We start from the raw sequence: 14,410 nt of genomic DNA, 5'->3' as shown, positions 1-14,410 counted from the left end.
CCAACTTGCCACCCCTCCTGTGGTGAATCCTACCCACCAATCTAAAAAAAACATAAGCACAAAAATTTGCTCAGTGTTCTCGATTTTTAATTGTTATGAAGGTAAGTTAAAATAGAAACAGATCAAACAGGATTCGCAACAAGGAAAGTTGTGTGGTTGGAATCAGTAATGATGATGCTAACAAGTCATGTCAGGCAAAATACAGCAGCTGCTGCATTACAGACATTATTGTCTGTACACAACTGTATGAGTCAGTGATTTCAAATTTACTGGTCACTATTATCAGTATATCTGAGGAAGTGATGTGGATGTGTATGTTCTGGACTTAAGCAGCAGACAAGACAGAGAGAGAGCTCTACAGAAACAGATAGGAACAGGAAACAGAGGATCACACTAATGTTATGTTCCTGCTCTGTCCCAGCTTGTCTGCTGCTGAAGTCCAAAACAGGACATGTGGACATGATACAGTTCCTCACGTGATGATCTGTACATAGTTACTATGATAAACTTTAATTATGAAGCATTTCCCAAATCATTGAATACACACTGTCTTTAAAAGCAACAATGTCTGCAGCAGTAGTTTTGTAGTAGTCTTGTCAGTCTTGTCTTTTTGACCTGATACTTCAGCTACAGGTTGATTAACGATCTGTGATGTGAGGATCCTCAGTTGATGGTTTAATCCTTAACACCCACTGGCTTGTGGATCGTCCTGCTTCTAATTGATGCTGAGCCTGCCGGGCCCTGGACAGGCCAGTGTGTGTTAAGGGGATTATTAATGTTCTTTGTGTGAAACTTGTGTGAGCATAATTGTTGTAATGAGACTGATTCAGGAGACTCAGTTCATCTCCATTGAAACACATTTTTCACAAGTATCATCTCACAGTGCATTGCATGCCCTTATGCCCTCATGTGCAACGATGATATCATGCGCCAAAACTCCATGCACCCCCATTGTCATTTATAAGATAAGATAAGATAAGAAGACTTTATTGTCCAATGGTTTAAAAACACAGTGGAAATTTGCCGTTGGCATCTTGGTAGTCAGCCATATTATTTTTCATTGTTTTGGTTTATTATTTTAAGGTTCACACAGCCACTTTCGGCAGCTTGGTGTCCTCAGGTGTACTTTCAGCAAGGTGCAGGTGGGTGTTTCTGTATTCTCTGATCAAAAGAGTTGATAAAACTCATGCATGCTTGGAAGTTCCCTCGTGTGTCCAACATAACTTTTCACTTTACATTCTATAACCTCTGCATTTTGCTCCTCCGTCACTGCATGATTTGCTTCCACCCTTATTTCAACAGAATTCTCTACTCAGTTTGACTGAATATGTCACATTCATGATAAGTGTATATTACAGTATGATCAAAGACTTGTTTTTTCACAGTGAATTAGTTTGAATTGCACAACTTAAAAAAAAAGTGTATCGCACTCACTATTTACTTGGAATTGGATTAGGCCTAACATTTTTGCCTGAAGACTAGTAACCCACAAGGGGAACTGCCCATTGGTCCGACCTCCAATTGGTTTGATCTACCGTTACTCCGACAAAATACCCACTGGTCCGACCTCCCATTGGTTCGACCTCCCGTTACTCCGACAAAATCAACCACAAGTCGGACCAATAGGAGGTCGAACCAATGGGTGGTCCCGTTAGTTCGAACTGTCATCGCTACTTTGTGACAAGCTCTTCCATTGATAGGAGCATGCAGCTTTCTCTCTCTCTCTCTCTCTCTCTCTCTCTCTCTCTCTCTCTCTCTCTCTCTGTGTGTGTGTGAGAGAGAGCAAAATAACGAGAATTACTGAAAGAGAGAGAGCTCTCAGAAACACACAGAAATGCACATCACACACACACACGCGGCCCAGAAAGGAGCCAGATCATGTCAGATCGCGCACAACCATCATAAATGCTGATCAAGATGTGTAAACTGATAATCAAAGCCCCCCCTCCCAGAGTACAGAGTAAAAGAAATACACACCCCCCCCCCCCTCCGCTTGAGCGTGGCTGAACCAGGCGGCTTGAGCTCACTTCACGGGCGCGAGCCTGCTGCAGCCGCCGCTCCTGCTGACAGCAGACTGAGAGAAAAAAAAAGTAAATTTCGCTTTGGTTAGGTTCAGGCAATGAAGAAAGGAGTTGGTTAAGTTTAGTAAAAACACCAGGTAGAGGCTAAACAGGCTGGAAGCATAATGAGCGTTATATGTTATTAATATGAAGTGCTTGTTTTGCACATGATCCGTTTGAGCCCAGAAAGGAAAAAAGGATCAATGCACAGCCTCCATTTCCTTTCTGATTGCATCCGTCTGTCTGTTCGGAGTGGGAGAGAGAGAGAGAGAGAGAGAGAACCCAATCCACCTGTCTGTAATGTAAGTTTCAAGGTTTAATTATGGACACTAATGAGCGCGCAGCAGCAGTGCGTAAAAGTCGTGCGTAATGACAGCTCCTCGTTGGTGAAACACAATAAACTGCACCTCTTCTTCCACGTGTGTCTTATTGACAGGTGGAGCCTATATGAATAATTATATAAATGCATAGTGAACGGTAAGAATGGAGAGTTGGAATAATGCTAATAACTAGTCCAGTTCGAACTAATGAGGACCTCCCATTAGTTCGAACTCTCATTACTCCGATTGTCGGACCAATGGGAGTTCGAACCAATGGGAGGTCGAACCAATGGGAAGTCGGACTAATGGGAGGTCGGACCAGTGCCATGGACCCTAATACAAGTAGCAACATACAGTTTTCTAGCCTAGACCTTGTAAAATTCAGAACATATTGGAAAAAAATATCTCCTGTTTCTGTCTTATGACTTTCAAAGCTGATAATCCACTGTGAGCTACAGTAGGTACAACTGAAAAAGTTCAACGTTTCCTCTTATGTTATCTTTGGTTTTATCTAGACAACACATACCAGTGAGCTATCAACTGATCTATCAGTGGAGACAAGATAACAAACATGTGCATGAGGAGAGGGGAGTAATCAAGCCTGGGCTTAAATGAGAATTCCGGTCATTTTTGACCCCTAAATCATTGTCCTGATGGTCACCCAGTGTTGGGGGGAGCAAAAAACGAGACTAAAATTGATGCAGGCAAACCGGAGTTTCGTGGCTAGACGGCGCTAGCGATAGCGACAACGCTTAAGTATGGGGGCAATTTTTTCAACCACAACAAACACTCAAAAAACAATCAAATATCTATGGTGCATGACTCGAATCCTTATTACACACAACACTGAACTCATAGGGCCCTAGTTTCCTAGACCGAGCGAAGTCTAAGTGCAGCGCAGCTTCGCCACGCCAACGAGGCGTGTCCAGGTCCATTTCGCAAGTTTGGTGGGCAGCGCAGTCCGACTCAGGCCAGCGCAAGCCCTTCCCTCGTCCCTCCTACCGGCGCAAACGGCAAAGAGGGAGGAGACAGGGCGGGAGGGAGACAGGAGGAGGAGAAGTGGGATTAACACAGCCGATTCGGATCTTCACCAATCAAATGAGCTCCTCTCCTCACCTTTAACTGCGCCGCCGAAACAACAACTAATAAACTAATAAAGAAACTCACATTTATTCAAACCCTGTGTAAGAATGATGAGAGGTGTACACTAATCACAACATAAACAAACACCATGCGGGATGAAATCAGCGTAAAGGACGCGCTCTCTCTCTCTCTCTCTCTCTCTGTCCTCCTCTCATTTTTTTCTGTGATGAGATGCTGAGTATAGGCTATACTGACTATCTAATACCGAGGCTGTTGTGGTGGGCTAAGAGAGATGATGATAGTGTTTTGTTTTTCATTACGACTGCGTGACGACGCGGTTACTCGCCCTCTAATAAATGAATAAGTAAATAAATAAATAAGCGGATCATCACAACGGCACAGTGCGTATCTCAACACGGCAGCAAAATGCAGTCATCCACCCTGACAGTCCTGCTTGGGACATCCGCAGCTGCCTTTCAGTGCCAGTTCGTCCCTGCTGTGTTAATTCAGGTGGAGTTTCCATTACGCGTGCCGACAGCCTTTGATCTGACGTCAGATGTGACGGGACAATTTAAATAGATATAAATCCACGTGTTGATTCCATTAGTTGCATTAAATGGTGGTTATTGTGGATATTTATTGCATTGAAATGTGTCTGGAACTGTGGAAACCTGCCTGTGAGGTCTTGGTGACGTGTGTGCACTGCAGGTCAGTCAGTCAAACTTCCACTGCACCTGCTGCGCTCCGCCCTGCGCTGAGAGTAGACCTGGTTTGAGGGGTTCCAGGGTGCCATTCCGAAGGGCCGCCACTCCGAACGTTTACTTTAATTTGTCGGAATGCCGACCCTTAATTATTTATGGGAAAAGGGTGCCATTACGAACCTGAAAGAAAGGGTGCCATTCCGAACCTGAAAAAATCTTGAATGGTTTACGGCACGGAGTAAACAAGCCTAATTTTGGTGGTAGCGTAGTGGTCAGAGCATCTGCTTTTGACGCGGTGGATCAGGGTTCGACTCCCGGGGGAGATACATATTAACTGCGATTTTATTGGCCTCTATCTAACCTTTTTACTAAACTTAACCAACTCCTTTCTACATTGCCTAAACCTAACCAAAGCACAGAGCAAGGACATTTATTTTCAGCAGGAGTGCCGCGGCTGCATCAGACCATGGATGTAATGCATCAGACTCGCACCTGGGTGAAACTTTGGAGGCGGAGGGGGAGGGGGAGGGGCCGGTCGGGCGCTGTCCCCGCGGCGCGTCGTGTCAAGCCGGGCAGGAAGTCAAACCACGAGAGAATCCGGTCAATTTTCAAAATAAAACACATTCGGAACGGCGGCCCTTCGGGAAGTTCGAAATGACGGACCTTCGGGAATTTTCGGACTGGCAGACCGTCGGAATGGCGGTCCTTCGGAATGGCGGTCGCCCCCCGGTTTGAGGTGGCGAGCTTTCAGCGCACCCTCGGCGGGACATTTTCGCACGAAACTTCCACTGCGCCAAGCTGAATCTGTGACGCCTCCCCCTGCTGCGAGGCCACGCCTATCTCAGCGCAGCGCGATCTGCCAATCTGACCTTGCGCTAGGCTGTGCTGGTCGAAACTTGCGTTACACCGGCTGCGCTACCTTGCGCCACCTGCGCTGCGCCACCAAACTAGGGCCCATAATCTGTACAGTGTAAACTAAACAGTATAAACTTTGTGTTTTTGCATGTAGTCACTCACCTCAGACAGCCGAACTCTGGAACATCCTGGGAAGACATTACTAACCGATCGCAGAGCGCCTGCTCACCCCGCCACAAAAACAAACACTTTTTCCTTGTTGTGATGATTTCTTTACAAAAATAAAGATATTTTGGACATTACCACTGCACTGCTAGACCGTTTATTTTTGTAAAGAAATCACTCTAGTATTATACACATAGTACTATAGATATTTGATTGTTTTTTGAGTGTTTGTTGTGGTTGAAAAAATTGCCCCCATACTTTACCGTTGTCGCTAGCGCTAGCGCCGTCTAGCCATAGTGTAACTCCGGTTTGCCTGTATCAATTTTAGTCGCGTTTTTTGCTCCTCCCAACACTGGGTGACCATCAGGACAACGATTTAGGGGTCAAAAATGACCGGAATTCTCCTTTAAAGGTAGATAGAGTGTCTGCCTCTCTGACCCATGGAGAGAGCTGGTTCCACAGTAGCCTTAAGGAGCCCAGTAACTGAAGGCTCTGCTTCCCAGTCTGTTTTTAGAGATAGCCTACTGGGAGTCACCTGCATTTAGCCTACCCCGTGCTGCCACCTAGAGGACATCTCCAACATGAGGAAGATGACAAGAATTGCTACTGAAAACAATTCAACAGTACTGTATATTTGACTTGAAGACATGGCCTGCCCATTGTGGTCTTCTTTGTTCTATTTCCCCACATTACCATGTAACAGACAGTCTGTATTCATTCACTATTTGCCACATTAACCCCTAAAGGTTATCCCGGACACTGGATCATCAGAACCATCCGCAAATGGCAAGATTACATTGATTTAAATGTATGTTCTTAACATCACGTGACATATTTACTAATTTAGGTACTTCTGTGCTTCATGTTTTTCTTGTCGTTGTCATGTAGCCTATTTCCCAGCTGCTGCTCGTGACATTTTCACGGGATTAAATAAAGTAATCCATCAATCAATCAATGTATCTATCTCTAGAAAATTAAGATGAACATAAAAGTCAGGAAGAAACCAGAGAGGAATAGAATAGGAACAGACTTACTCACTTTAACTTGCTCCAGCCCAATGCTCATTGCCAGTTTATCACTCACTCCATGTGTTGAAAGAACTTGACTTGCTGTATTTATCTACAAACTCAGAAGACCTCTCTGCATCTCCTAATTCAAAATGGTATCTCTCATCTAAACAATAATGCAGGGAGGAGTTGTCCTTAAGGGTCCACAGCAGATTCTTAAGGCCCATTTAATTTACACACAACAGGCTGTAGTCTGAAGTGGACCTTATCATAGCTTGATAAACCAGAGTGTGTCAGTCACTTCCTGCCAGACAAGAAAGTATCATCTATAAATTGATTCATCTAGTATATGCCATTCCAATGTAATCCATCCATATCCCCTGGAATTTAAAAACATTATGCTTTCTGGGAAAAAAATGTTTGATGGAGGAATTTGCCTCTTATTTTCAAAAATAAGATTTATTTGTCATATTGACAATTATACAGTAGTACAATGCACAGTGAAATAACATGAATTGACTTTTAGACATGGAAAGTCTAAAACACCACTTATTTCCCCACTGAACAATCTGATCCAAAGCCTGAGATGCAGATATAGCAACAGAAAACAGCGGATAACACTGAATTTCACACAGAAACAACTGAAAGCAGATTTGCGGTGTATTTAATTAGACATGAACAAAGAAATAAATAACTACTGCAATTAGTTTTTATTCTTATCCCATTCTGTTTTAATTAAACACTTTATCCACTTTGGAAAATGGGAGACTGTATTGAAAAGAGAAACATCAGTTACAAAAGAAAGAACAATATGTTGGATATTTGATGAATATTGTAGATGACAACTTCTAAAAAAATAAAGTTGTAAAATGTTTTGGACCTAAATCCCAGGAAATCATTAAATTATTATTATTATTACTATTTTTCAACATATTCAACAAACAAAGGTTTAGAAAAACACAACAACAACATTGATAAATAATGATAAAATATGAAATAAAATGATAAATATTAAAATGATACAACAATACTTTTTCCCTGAGGGAGTGGAAATGTCACACAACACAACACATGCCACTAAATGTAAACACACCACACTATTGTAATTATCTTTTACATGTCAAGCAACTGGGTTTTTGCTCTTAGTCTCAAATCTCACTTATCTTCATGCTGTACATGCTGGTATGAATGGCTTTATAGACTGAAACAATGAATGGACTATATAGTTGCAGACTGAATTGCCCTCTGGGATAAATAAAGTTGTACTGCAATTTATTCTAATACAAAACAGCTTGAATTCTGTGGCATCATTCCTCTTCCAGCTACATAAACTATAGACAAGTTGACAAGTAAAAGCTGCATTCTTCTATTCCATGTGAGCTCACTGATCGAGTGTTGGTCAGTCAGGTTTCTGGATTCAGATGCTCAGAGAGTTCAGAGCTGTTTTCAGCAGCTGGAAGATCAGAAACATACTGTTTGTGCTGAACTGTGGAAAAGCTCATTTAACCAGCACTGAACTTAGATACAGTAAATGACCACCAACAAGAATTAAAATGAATCAAAATTAGTGTATAAAATAATTTGAAACAGGATAAAATAAGTTTTACTTACAGGGTGGATGGTCTTTGGCTAAAACCAAGAGAAAAGATCAATCAGTAAAAACTGACAGGATGTGGTTGATCAGCCCATCACCATATGATCCTCTCCTCTAGTCATTCAGACTTAGTGGATTCATTTTTCTCTTCTATTCTACATTTATTTCGATTTTTGTACTGTTTATGTCTCTGACTGTTTGTGTTCACCACATCAACATTACAGTCATATTATCATGACTGTGCAGAGCAGGAAAATGAAGCTTATTTCAGTTTTACAATCTGAACAAAAACTTTAACTCAAAGACTAGAATCAAAATATACTGTAGTAACAGCCATTAAAACAGATAATCTGTCTACTTTTCTCTCTCACCTTTCTTCTGTTTATAAACCACCAATCCAGTGACAGCGATGAGGACGAGAGCGAGAGGAAACAGTGCAGAGATGATGGGGACGGTCGTGTTACTGGGCTTCACTGGTGAATATAAAATGTCACATTTTAAAACCAGTCCAGATAAACAGGTCAGAACACAAGAGTGTAGGATATGTCTCAGTCACAGAGCATCAGGACAAACATGGTGAGCAGTGTTTGGCCAGTTACAGCTACATGTACAAGTTGAGTGGTATCTCTCATATTGAGGAGTTGATGTCTGTTTGCATTAATCTGGTACTTTACTGCCCCCTTGTGGAGGCAGCAGGTTACTGACTCTGGAAACTTTTCAACTATCTCTAGTTTGTGCATAGTGTTGCCCTGCTGTAGGCCTACTTAGTTGATGAGCTGGTCAGCCTTTAAACCACTGTATCTATGTTCACAACTTGAAGATGAGTCTGTTACTGAACTGTAGAACAAAGACTAAAATACCCAACAAACCACAGACATGGGGCCCTAGTTTCGTCGACCAGGTGAAGTCTAACGTCAGCGCAGCTTCGCCACGCCAACGGGGTGTGGCCCAGGTCCATTTCGCAAGTTTGGTGGGCCGCGCAGTCAGACTTACGCCAGCGCAATCCCTCCCCTCGTCCCTCCCACCGGCGCAAACGGCAAAGAGGGAGGAGAGAGGGCGGAAGGGAGACAGGAGGAGGAGAGAAAGGCGTGGAGTGGGTTTGACACAGCCGAGTCAGATCTTCACCAATCAAAGGAGCTCCTCTCCTCACCTTTAACTGCGCGGCGGGTGATGCGCGCTGCAAGTTTGTCATTTTATACTTTGACATGGACGGAGGAAACAGCGACGCCAGAGGCCGAACCTCTCCCCGGAGGAAACAGCTGTTTCCCCGGAGGTCCGAGCTCAGAGTGACCAACAATGAGTTTACTAATAATAATACAAATATCCTTAATCAGGTTTGATCTGATACACTGAGAACCCCTGCCCAATAGTATAAGAAACAACAACTAATAAACTAATAAAGAAACTCACATTTATTCAAACCCTGTGCAAGATGATGAGACAAAGATAAACAAACACCATGCGTAACGGATGAAATCCGCGTAAAGGACGCTCTCTCTCTCCCTCTCTCTCTCTCTCTCTCTGTCCGTCTCTTTTTTTCTCTTTTTTTCTGTGATAGAGAGTATACTGTAGTAGGCTATATACTGACTATCTGATACCGAGGCAGTGGTGGTGGACTAAGAGAGATGAAGATTTGTGTTTTGTTTTTCATTACGGCTGCCTGATGCGGTCGCTGGCGTTAATAAATTAATAAGTAAATAAATAAATAAATAAAGCGATCATCACAAGGGCAGAGTGGTATCTCAACACGGCAGCGACATGCAGTCATCCACCCTCAGTCCTGCTTGGGACATCCACAGCTGCTTTTCAGTGCCAGTTCGTCCCTGCTGTGTTAATTCAGGTGGAGTTTCCATTACGCGCCGACAGCCTTTGATCTCTGCTTTGATCTGACGTCAGATGTGACGGGACAATCTATAGATATAAATTCACGTGTTGATTCCATTAGTTGCATTAAATAGTGGTTATTGTGGATATTTATTGCATTGAAATGTGTCTGGAACTGTGGAGATCTGCCTGTGAGGTCTTGGTGACGTGTGTGCACTGCAGGTCAGTCAGCCAAACTTCCACTGCACCTGCTGCGCTCCGCCCTGCGCTGAGAGTAGACCTGGTTGGAGGTGGCGAGCTTTCAGCGCAACTTCGGCGGGACATTTTCGGACGAAACTTCCACTGCACCAAGCTGAATCTGTGACGCCTCCCCCTGCTGCGCGGCCACGCCTATCTCAGCGCAGCGCGATCTGCCAATCTTCCAATCTGACTTTGCGCTAGGCTGCGCTGGTCGAAACTTGCATTAGACCGGCTGCGCTACCTTGCGCCACCTGCGCTGCGCCAGCAAACTAGGGCCCATGGTGTTAAATTCAGGAGCTGCTGATGTCACTCTTACCCATGTTGGTCCTGATCTTTGCTTTGTCCAGTTCGGTGACGATGTCGTCCTTCACTCCAGAGAGATGAAACACACAGTCGTACCTCCTCCAGTCTTCAGCTTTGACTGATGAGACGTCCAGGTCAACACTCATCTGGAAGGTTCCATCATGGTTATGGAGGATCTCTCCTTGGTCCACGTCCTCATAAAGCTCCTCTCCATCTTTGGTCCAGAACATCAGGGCTCTGTGAGGGTAGAAACCTGTAGCGTGGCAGCTGACTGGAGAGGAGGGAGTCTTCTGGAGGAGAGACACTGAGGGAAGAACTGGAGAGAGGAGGAGATACAACAGGTTAGTCTCTACTGATTGGTCAGAACCAACTCAGATCTTAAAGGTCCCATATTATGAAAAACAGGTTTTTTCTGGTCTCTACATAAACTGATCCTCCCTGAGCCTACCAACTCCTAGAATGAGGAAAGCAAATGGGTCCTGCATCGACTCTGCAGCCCACCGACTGGTAAAACGGTGCTTATACAGGCTGTTCAGACTCAGCTCCTGTGGTGATGTCACGACGGGAGTGAGGCCGGCCCCGCAGCGCGATAAAACGCCTACCACGTCTATTTCTATGGCTGCAGTGCACAGCAAGAAACTCCTGAGCTAAATTGATGAAATACCGACCAATTTTAAGTCATAAAGTGGTAATAATCTTTGCCGTGTACAGTAACCATGTTACTTAAAGGTGCAGGCACAGAAACAGCTTGTTCTCAGTAGAGCTCATTTGAGCGATTTTTAGACAGCCGACATTCAGGACCACGGATCAGTTTGGGGCAATACATTTCGAATACAGTTTAGTTGGACGTCTGACAGCTGAGTGAAATTTACAGCCTCTGTAAAATGTGGACACCTGAGGAAGAGACTGAAGTTAGGAGTGATGTACAGATGATGTCTCCACTGCTGATGGGGACACTGTTACGTCTTACTCCCATTCATTTTCCCAGGCAGTGCATCAAAAAGACCACATCACTTTTACTATGACCTGACCCAATGAGGAAAACTACTAAAGTTGGGCTTTTCCCTCTAATGATTGGTCTAATGTCTAACTGATTATTGTGTTGAGGTTGAGTCACTGACAGAAATGACAAAACAGTGAAATGTGAATAGATAATGCAGACTGTAGGCCTACTTACCTTCACTTTGGTTTAAGCGCTGATTTAAACTGTGAATACTGGCCTTGAAGAAGTAGGACGTGCCCTCAAAACACTCTCCAGTTGTTCAGGGTTGTCTTCCATTGCTGTTTTCATCCAGGTCTGTTTTGGTTCTACTTTGTTTATGTTGCTGTCACAGTGACCCACCTGAATGTCATCAACCAGTCCAACTACCACGGTCTCAGGAAGCTTTGTGACTCCAGTAGTTACAGTGGTAACATATATCATGGTGTGTTTCACTGTGGGAAAGACAATGTTTTTTTTTTCAATAAGGTTTTTATTATTATTAGCCTATTATTATTTTACTACCATTATCAACATAAATGTGAAATATTCAGTCAGACATTTTAGAAAATCCTGTTGTGAAAGTGAAACCAAATCACACAGCAGTGTGATGCAAGGAGCCAAAAACAAAAACAGAGCTGCGCAGAAACAAAAGGCAAAGGTGAATAAATATTTAAATGTGTTCTTACCCGCTGATGAACCGTGACAGAGAAGAAGAAATAAAAGTAACTTCCTCATTTTATACAGTTTCATCGCTGTGTCGGAGGGCGGAGGGGGAAGAGTGCCTATACCAGAGCGGCTTTTTTATGCAAATGAGAATGACTGATGCATCCTGGGTAATTTAGGGGCAGGACCCGGCATTTTTACATTGCACTCAGTGGCCTTTTGTGTTTTGATGGAGCGTAGACTAACTAACAATCAATTTGAATGTTTAATTTTTTGTTTCTTTTGTAGCACTATGTCTCATAATTATTTTGACACCCTCTTTGAAACCCACCGTTCACGCTATCTTGAAAAATTACAATTAATTAATCTACCGATATGCTCATTTAGCCTCCCACAATGATCAATGACCCCACAAAGTGGCCAGAAATTTCTTACCCAGACATCTACACGTATTTGGTCGAATCACCGGGTAGGTTTTGGCTAAGTGTTGTCTGTAAATAGCCCGTTAATAGCCAACTTTTTGTTAGTTAGTTTGTCAGGCCAGTTAGGCTGAACTTTTCAATGGAGGGATGCAGGGCGCTGCCCCTAAATTACCCAGAATGCATCAGTCATTCTCATTTGCATAAAAAAGCCGCTCTGGTCTATAGGCACTGCCCATAGACTGTAAAAAGAATGGACATAGCACCCGTGACGTCACCCATTGGTTTGGGGGAGTCTGTTTTGTGCCGCTACTACGGGGGTTTGAACCGCGCCATGTTGGATTCTACTTGCCATATTTGGAGCGGTGCGGCCGTTAGCCGGCCGAGAGCCCGCCCACTGGCCTCGAAGCAGCGGTCTCCGGACCTGTCACTCAACGGTTCTGCGCCCTAATTGGCCAGAATTTTAAACATAATAACAGTAAAACGGTAGAGTTAAAAAAAAATTCACCCCCCTCGGAGTGTGTGCGGGGGTAGAAACTATCGGTTGAGACCAAAAAATTAAAATGTACCAGGCTGTAAATATGTTTTTTTAAGCTGTAAAATTGGCTATTTTAACATGGGGCTCAATTGGAGTTGCTCCCTTCTGGAGCCAGCCCCCAGCGACAGCCGAGGGGATTGCAGTTTTTTGAACGCGGAAGTGAGCTTCACTTCTCAGACCGACAACTGCCCCCTTGGCACTGCCAGGGGGAGGTGGACGCCCACGTCGGAGCGTAGGATGTTGTTGTGTGCGTTTCTATCTTTCTTTTTTTTTTTTTTTCCCAAGAAACTTTATTTCAAACAGTCAGCCAGCATTGACACAGGCAGACACTTAGGCGGAAATTAGTCTAAATAAATAAATAAAATAAAATAAATAAAAATGAATAGGCTACAGAAAAATAACAGTAAACACAAGATTACTGAATAAAAAATAATAATTTTACAAATTCACTGAGCACAGTGCATTAACAATTTTGCTACTTTTTGTTTTGTAACCTACTGGGTAAACTGCTACTGCCCCATTTCTGTCTTTGCCTCCAATAAATTCATTAATACCTAGCTGCAGCCACCCACTACAAACACAACAACACAACACATTAGCCTTTTGGCTAATTCTGGCATGTTTACATTTGTTTAAATGTTTTTATTAATGTGCAATGTCCCTGATCCTTAAACCTTTAAATAAATAAAATAAAATAAAGCTCTGGACATACAGGTGTCAACTGCAGCATGACTGGTTGAGCAGTGCATCTAGTTTGCTTTAATATTGGCAATCCTGAAGATTGTCATGGTTTCAGAAAGTCTTCCATGAGCTTCTCTGTGTGTTTCAGCTCATGCGGCTCCACAATGGGCTCCAGGAAGCTGAGGTACTGCTCTGCTCTGCTCTGCTGAGTCAGGTTTCTGCCAGCAACCAGAGCAGCTGCTGGTGTCACCGATGGACAAGGTTTCATCTTGCCCATCTTTGCCTGAGAGATACAATAATGCACTTAAATACATAGGACTATAAAGGTGAGACGGTAACACAATATAACTCAGAGTGTACAAATATAGATCTATATTTGGACTATTTGTAGATTTCTATTTAGCATTTTTACCCATTTCTCCTTTCAGGGCTGTCACCTGTAGCTACATGTTGAACATCAAAGGTTGAAATCAAACTGCATCTGTGTACCATGTCTTGCTTACTATCTATGTTGGTTGTCTTTTGTGTGATTGTCTTGTAGACTGAACAGCTACATGTGTAGCCATTGTAGTTTAGCAATGATTGTATTGTCTGTTATTGTGTTGTTTTTGCCACTGACTATTACAGATGTGAAAGCCCGGCTTTTTACAGGAGTTGAGAACTAGCAAACTCTGTGCTTCTTTGAATCTGTAAAACTGCGTCGTCCCCACTGACATTAATAATGTATAGTTACTGTCAAATAATGAATTTTGATATTCATTAAAACTGAAATATGAAGACTGAAGTAATATATATTCCCTTATACAGAGGAAGTAGGAAACCGTATATTGCAAGAATAAATAAACAAGATATGTAATGTCACCAGCTGCGTTAATAAGTGTGAATGTTTGTCACTCTAGATGTCCGCTGCAAATGATGATGATGATGATCAGATACAGAGTGAGGCCTGTTACTGTTCGTCTGATAAATATTATA

The sequence above is a fragment of the Trachurus trachurus genome (genome assembly GCF_905171665.1).
Source record: "Trachurus trachurus genome assembly, chromosome: 4".
Classification (NCBI taxonomy): domain Eukaryota; kingdom Metazoa; phylum Chordata; class Actinopteri; order Carangiformes; family Carangidae; genus Trachurus; species Trachurus trachurus.
Note: the sequence above shows the minus strand (reverse complement) of the source record.